General features: G+C 35.1%; 1 long non-coding RNA gene across 1 annotated transcript; it reads left to right on the top strand.

The window, feature by feature from the left end:
* Positions 5,384 to 6,826, top strand: LOC107648229. Its single transcript, XR_001621803.2, has 6 exons — positions 5,384 to 5,712; positions 5,816 to 5,869; positions 6,103 to 6,189; positions 6,417 to 6,482; positions 6,566 to 6,661; positions 6,784 to 6,826. It is a non-coding gene; the product is annotated as an uncharacterized LOC107648229 (long non-coding RNA).

The following is an 8,410-nucleotide window of genomic DNA, read 5'->3' on the forward strand; positions in this document are numbered from 1 at the left end:
GGAACTTGTTAGAAAATTTAGACCTGTTTTCTTTATTGTGGTTGAAACTCACTCCCCTTTTCAGCATTTAAAATTGTTTTGGGAAAGGTTGGGGTATCACTCTATGAACATGGACGGATTTATTCATTGGGGAGTGGGGGCAACTGCCCAGTGAAATTTTAAAAATTTTTAAGTAATTCTTTGTGAAATGCTTAATTGCTCCCACTATAAAATTAATTTTGACCCCACCCCAATCAAATCTCTAACCCTTCTTTTTCTCCCCAATTTTCTTCATTGCTCCGGCCTCCACAGTTTTCCTTCCTGTCTCTAGAGACCAGAGTGATTGTTGGCTTGCTGTCGCGTGCCGCCAATCTGCGTCTCAGCCAGTGTCACGGCTTTCTTCCCGCTGACGTCTTTGCTCTCCTTTCTCCAGAGTCACTGCCGCGTCTCCGCTATTGTCACTGGCTCACTGGCTCTGTCAATTTTCCCTTGCATCGCCGCAATTTTCCCGCCGTCCCGCGTGGCTCCATCGGTTTCTCCTTATATCGCCGCCGCACCACGTCTGGTGGAGTGGTGGTTCTGCCTTCTTCTTCAACGATCTGTTCTTCCTTCTTCTTCTGCGAACACAGTTTGCGATCCTCTTCTCTTTTCGGTCTTCAGCAGAGAACGTCTTCGCTTGCTGCCACTAAACGCCACAGTGCTACGGGGTTCTGCCTTCTAGAGTTTAGCTATTCAGATTCAGTCTTGGATTATTCTTGGTACATTCATGAATCATGATTCACCGAAACTGATATCTGCTTGCGTCATTACTTATTCACTTATTTGTTTTATTGTTGTTTGATAATTGATACAGTTGGTTTGTTAATTGTGATTGAATTTGTTCTAATGATGTAATTACAAATTTAGCTTCATTAATTTGTTTGTTAATTGTTTTTAGTTGATTTATACTCTTCTTTGATTTTATAGCAGTTTTTGTGGAAAAAAAAATTATTTTTTTTTCGATGAGTTTGGCTAATTCCGATGAGTTTTATCCAGTTAGCTCAATTCTATCCATTAGAATTTTTTTCCACTCAATTTTTGGCACTTGACAGTCAACTTGAGAACTTCATGCTAGATGTGTGTTCTGATGTTCAATTCTAGGACTTAAATAGAATTGGTGCTCTTTCTCAGAAATTGGTTGAGACTCGAAAAAATATTGTTTATCCATTGGTGTTTCTTCTTTTGAAGTTAGCTTTAGTTTTGTCCGTAACAACTGCATCAGTTGAAAGAACTTTTTCTGCTATGAACATCATAAAGAGTCGACTTTGTAACCATATGGGAGATGAATTTTTAAATGATTATTTAGTGACATACATAGAAAGAGAAACATTTGATTGTATTGACAATGAAAAGATTATTCAATTTTTTCAAAATATAAAATCCAAAAGAATAGAATTCTAAATTATTTGTTATTATTTTGAATTATTATTTTATTATTTTAATTTTTTCATTAAATAATTGAAGAATAATCATATTTTATAACATCATAGTATAATTATAAAAATTATTATTATATTATATATTTTGTCCCACCAAAAGAATTTTCTGAATCCGTCACTGAGGAAGAATGTGCAGTAACGGCACGAAGAAAAATGTGCGCGTGTTGATCGAAAAATCTATTAAATTAGGAGGTGCGTAAAATCGACGTGCTAAAAAAAGCGCGTCTTATATAAAATAGAATATATGAACTTGTATAACTTGTATGGATAAAACACTTATACGTGAAAAATAATTATTATTATTATATATATTTTTCTTAAAACAACATTTACATTTATTAGAGTACAATAGGGTCTATCTTACAATAAAAATTGAGAATTCCATCTATGAAACCGTTATTTTAAAGAGAACCACACATAGGATATGACCAGAAAGTGTGAGAAATTTCTCTACACTAACATAATTTCTTCCACCAAAATGTCTTTAAGGTAGTATTTGTTTTTAAAAATTAGAATTATTAAAACAATAAGACTAAATATAAAAACTTAATTTAATATCAATTTCTGTCTACCAATTTTAATATCTCTTTAAAACGCAACCTAAAGGATCCCACTATATATCACTATGAATGTTGACCTATTCATATTCAAGCTAATATAGTTCCAAGTTTATAGACACATAGATAAGTGATAGTATGAAACCGAAAGTTACAATACTTTTATGGGTATAGATATAGAAGAAAGAAAATATAGTAAACTAGCTAGATTCCTTATGTCATCTTTTATCAAGTTTATTTCTTATCAGCAATAATAAGACCAATGCTTTTGTGGCATTTCAAATTAAAAAAAAAAAAAAGTATTTGGGTACAATACTACAATACAAATCACTCCAGATCAATTTTCCGGCAGAGTAATAATTATTACTTTTATTATAGTAATTATTATTATTATTGAGTGACTATATATAAAATTCTTATTACTCTTATTATAGTAATTATCCAAATCAGTTCCCGAGGATTTTAGAATCGGACATTTTAGTCCCCAAAGAAAATTAATACACAGATCAGTCCCCAAGGTTTTACTCCGGCAGACAAATCAATCCCCAGTTCATTTTCCGACAGAGTAATTACCCAAATCAGTCCCCAAAGATTTTAAAAACAGACATTTTACTCCCCAAGAAAAACTAATGTACAAATCAATCCCCAATGTTTCTCTCTGTTAGACATAATATAGTCCCCCGTCCAAAAATAAAATAAAATAAAATAATTATTATTTTTAATTGCACAATAATATTGTACTATATTTTTTGTATTTTTTAGACAAAAATAATGATAAATTTATTCATTAAATTCTTATATAATATATATATAGTCACTCAATAATAATAATAATAATAATCAACAAAATTTTCATCTAACAAAATAACAATAAATAAAACTATTAACAAATTTCTCCAACTGAACCATGTGACATAATGGGTATGAAGGATCTCAAAATTCTTTTATATACCATTTTAAGATCGAATAAATGGAAGTTTCTTAGAAAGAAAGTGCTAGACTCTTCTTTACCAGATTTTTTTTGGAAATATGTTACTTAGATTATTTTTTACGGGCCTGCTACACATACAAGCTTACAAGTTGGCCCAGCCCAAATACAACTCACGCACATGAAGAGGGATTACATGGAGCATCACATTCACGTGCTCAACACTCAAACGGTTACGTATCCTACGAGTAATGGCAGACTCTTCCACTTCTTCCACTTCTCAAAGCGATTCGAAAACAAGGCAATGCTTCCATTTTCGAGCGAAAATCGAAGTTCAAAATATACAAGTCATCGCTAACCTTCGAAACCTCCATCAAACTCTCCATCAAGAATCTGAAGAGAAAACAAAGCAACAATACTCAAGGTAAGTTCATTATGAACTAGGTTTTACTTTTCTTCTACGTCGTTGTTCTAGGGTTTACTGTTATTCTTGCTTCTTTGTTACACTATTCTTCTACGTTGTTGTTCTAAGTTCTCCTGTTATTCTTGTTGTTCTAGATCTTCTGGTAACTGATTTTTGGGGGTATATTCCGTAGATTGGGGGTGTATACTGCTTGACATTGTAATGTTGCTTGATATTGAAGCATGTTTGAGTGATATCTGACTGATATATATATGGATGTATCTGAATCATATCTATGGGTGTATCTCACTGTTATCAATGGGTGTATCTTACTATTATTAATGGGTGTATCTGACTCATATATATGGGTATATCTTACTGTTATCAATGGGTGTATCTTACTGTTATTAATGGGTGTATCTGACTCATATATATGGGTGTATCTTACTGATATCTTTGGGTGTATTTTTCGTTTCAGAGAAAATGGCAGCAAGAAACCAAACAAAAGACCTTAAGTGTGCCACACATCTCCTAAGTGATAAATTCAAAAACATGAGTGAGGAGAAGAAGGCGATTGTGAGGGATCTCGGATTCGGTGGGTTGATGCACATCCCACCACTAAGGGTGGATCACCAACTGTTAAGGGAGCTGGCAAACAACTTCAAACTTGGGGAGAACAGACTGAAAACAGGATATGGTTCTTTCAAAATAACACCAAAAATAATAGATGATGCGCTTGGCATCAATGCAACAGGTAACTAGCTTAAAATTATAGGTGTATATTAAGTTGATGCTTGGGTGTATTTAAGTTGATGCTTGGGTGTATTTGAACCGACTTGGATACTTTGTTGTTTTTCTTTTTGTAGGAGATCTATTTTCTGAGAAAGTTGAGTATAAGAAACTTTCTGATGATGACAAAATAATTTTTAGAAGATTCCAGGGTAAGACCCTCAAAAGTCTTACCGATGAAATGATGGAAATTGGCGTTGGCAACGAAGAGGAACGCCTGATGTTCAAGAGGATATTCATCCTCTATATACAGATGGCATTCCTTTTGCCAACGACGATAAACAAAATATCGCCTATGCACTTGGCCCCAATTTTTAAGATGGACGGCATATCGGAGAGAAACGGGGGGGGGCATGTTTTGACCTTCATGGTCAAGGGCATCACAGACTATAAGGAGAAAAAGAAGAAGGCAATTGATGGCTGCCTCTTCGCCCTGATGATAATTTACTTTCATCTTTCAAAAAACAAAGGCAAGAAGAGGGCTGAAAGACCACCAAAGCCCTGGATTGCCAACTGGACTAAGGAGCAGTTGGTGGAAAGAATGACTGCAGAAAGAGAGGAAATTTTGGTAAGTAAACATAATATGTTGGTTGTATTTTATTTACCTGAATGCTGCTAGCTAAAATATCTAATGTTTCAGGGGATTGTGAAGATGGCGGAGACAAGAGAAAAAATGAAAAAAAAAAAAGAAAAAAACAAGAAATAAAAAAAACAAAAAAAAGGAAGGCGAGTTCAACATCATCTTCGGAGACAGAAACAACTACTGACAGTGACACTTCTACCTCTGAGTCTGAGACTCAAGAAGACTCAGAGGATTTAGGAAGAAAACACCCCAACAAAAAGGGAAAAAAGTAAGTACCATACTTGGGTGTAATTTCTTTTTCGAGTTGGGTGTATTTTGTTGATCACGTTGGGTGTATGTAGTTTATTAAGCTGGGTGTGTTTCGTTTGCTGCGTTGGGTATATATTGTATATTCAGTTGGTTGAATCTTGTGCATTCATTTGGTTATATTTTTAGTATGTTCTAAATAATGATTGTTTGCCTTCCAGAATGGACTCCAGAAAAAGAAAGAAGAGTCAAGAGGAGTCCGATTCTGATTCAGAATCTGAATCTGAATCAAGTGATGAGTAATGTCCTGAAATTATTACTCCTTTCTTTTGGCTTCATTATAAAGATTTCGTGTATTAACTGAAGTGTCTCTTATTAACTTATAGGAGCGAAGAATCATCACCGGTGGAGAAGGAAAATAAAAAGAAAAAGACAAAAACAACACCAAAAAAGTAAACACTTCTTTGGATAATATTCTGTGATAAAATTAATTTTTTATTTCTGATTGGTACTCTTTTTTTTCCACCCAGAACACAACCAAAAAAGAAGAAAGTTGTTGTGGAGGATTCACCTTCTGAAGAAGATCAATACTTTGATGGGTACAGTACCTCGTAAGCTATATTACCGTCTATCATCGTAATTATTTTTGTTAACATCTTCTTTTATGAATGTAGTGAGAGATATGAAATATCAAGTGACGAACTAGATGAATGGCTAAGGGAAAACGTTGATAAATCTGCTGCAGAGGGGTATGTCATGCTGGGGTGTCTATTTCAGATTTTGGTGTGTTTTGCTGGGGTGTCTATTTCAGAGGGAAAACGTAAGCTATAATAATTGTTTCTTGTTTCGCAGGGAGAACCAAGCTGACCTGCGATCGACAGAAGGTCGCTATGTGTCCTCTGAAACGTAAGAAGCTTTATTTAATAAAATCTTGTTATCATGATTTGGGTGTATTTTGTGGAACCATTTGGGTGTATTGTGTTGATCAAGTTGGGTGTATGTTGTTTATTAAGTTGGGATATTTCGTTTGTTGTGTTGGGTGTATATTGTCCATTCGATTGGTTGTATCTTGTGCATTCATTTGAGTGTATTTTATACATGTATCTTATTTTGTCTGAATAACATGAAATCTGTTTTAGAATACCGGCTGTGAACTTGGGAAGTGATGATCCTTTCTCTCAAGGACGCACAGAACAGAGTAGTGTAAACCAGCCGTCAGAGAGCATGTAATTTCCCTTTCAAATAACCGTTACTTTTGTTCTTCTATTACCTTCTACTTCTAATTCTGTATATATTTTTTTAGAAAAAAAAGCCCTTTATTATTTTATTCAAGAAAAAAAAAGGCAGGAAAAAAAAGCAAAAACTGCAAGTATGTAAGTTCTCAAAAAACAAAGCCTGTCTTCTTTTTGAATTGTTCGGGTGTATTTTTTGACTTTCTTTGGGTGTATTTTAGGTTGAGTCCGACTGATTCGAATATGATGGTTGTGAGGGAACAGACACCGTCGGAAGCGCTTGCAATGTGAGTTTTCCAATAATATTTCAACCTTATAAACTTATTATTTTCAAAGGCGTTGTTAACCTTTCATTTTTCTTCTTGTTTAGAGTCCCAATTCAGGTTTTTGTGCCGGCATCCCAAACAACCACTGAGACAGATTTTGAACCAACCCCTATGCTACAGATTGAAGGGACTACAGAAACGTAAGAAATAGTATTGGGTGTATATTTGTTTAGAGTTTGGGTGTATATTTGCTAACAGTTTGGGTGTATATTGTTCCTGATTATTTTTTTTACGCCATGAGTAATTTTTTGTAACTGTGCAGCACTCCTGAACCCCCCAAACAACTTCAAGAGACCACACCCACGCTTCCCCCAGCTCCAACTAAAATGTAAGTTCATCAGACTAAAATCAATCTTTGCTTATCATCCGTATATTCTTATTCTTATTCTTATTCTTATACATGATGATGCAGTCATCCAGCCGCAGAAGACGATGCTGCCCTGTTGATGATGGCACGGACAGCATCCTATGTTCCTAAAACAGATCCAGGGGTGCCATCATTCAGCTTTGGATTGACTGATTCAAGCCAGGAGGGAGCGTCAACGCAGGAGACAGAAAGGGCAAAATCTCCAAAAGCTACAAATTTGATAGAACAATTAGACGATTTGGTCCAAAAAATAGCAAGCAGTGCGGCGAAGGGAAAAAACAAAAGTCCACAAATTCAAAGGGAGACTGGGGGGAAAAGTTCTGCGAAGTTTGAAACTCCTGGGGGAATAAATCAGATTACGGATGATATGAAACAAAAGTGCTACATCTGGGGGACGCGACTGAAGGAAGACGCAGATGGCAATACTAACGAGTATGAGCACATGTGCACTCTAATTGCCCAAGATGAATACATTTTGATTAGAATGCACCTTGCATCCCTCCAGGCAAAAAGTGATATAGAATCTGGGGTAATATTAGAATAACATTAATGTTTTTACACCAAAGTCAACTGCAATATTTATTAATGTAAAATTGATTTCGGCATATATTTCTAGATTGTATCTGCCATCTGCCTCATCCTCAACCAGAAAAATGAAAAGAGGTTTCAAGAACAAATATACTGTCTCCCCCCCGGATATTGTGATAAGTGTTACTTCTACGAACTTTGGGTGTATTTTCTGTATTGATTTGGGTGTATTTTTTACGTTCAATTGGGTGTAAGTTGTGTAGTCATTTGGGTGTATTTAAAGTATTCATTTGGGTGTATTTTCAGTATTTTATTTCTTGTTTCGCAATTCTTGCAGAACATGGCACTTTCGGATCACCCAAACGGGAAATTCATATCACCGAAAACGAATAAGGAATTCAGGGTGGAAGACTACCTGAGTTTTATTCCCTTCATAGATGCAAAAAAATTAACTTCGCATCCATATGTAAGTTTCATTTGCTAAATTTGTTAGTACGCTTCTTTACTTATATGCCAAATAAAATAACACACTGTTGAAATGTGGCAATCCTTCAGATTTTTGCACCTGTTTGCTACTCGGGGCATTGGTGGTTATGGCTGATAGATACAACGAAGCGGAGATGTCATATACTTGACCCGCTACACAAAAAAGCTCCCAGCGAAGAGAGAAAGAAGCTTAATAAATTCACTGTAAGTTGCCTCTGTCTTCTTTACTTTAATATTTAGGTCTATTTCATTAGTTGTGTTGGGTGTATATTGTCCATTCAGTTGGGTGTATCTTGTGCATTCATTCGGGTGTATTACTGATTTGTTTTGGTATTTAAGGGATATGTATTTTCAAGATTGATAACATATGCCAGCGGGGAACCTCTGAAGAAACGCGAGAAGGAGAAGGAAATTAAATCATCATATGTTAAAATATCAGGCCAAAAATCAAGGTATAAATTTGTGACTCTGAACATTAAACTTTCGTAAATGAGATTTGTAATTTATT

Source organism: Arachis ipaensis, chromosome B06 (assembly GCF_000816755.2).
Source record: "Arachis ipaensis cultivar K30076 chromosome B06, Araip1.1, whole genome shotgun sequence".
NCBI classification, from domain to species: Eukaryota; Viridiplantae; Streptophyta; class Magnoliopsida; order Fabales; family Fabaceae; genus Arachis; species Arachis ipaensis.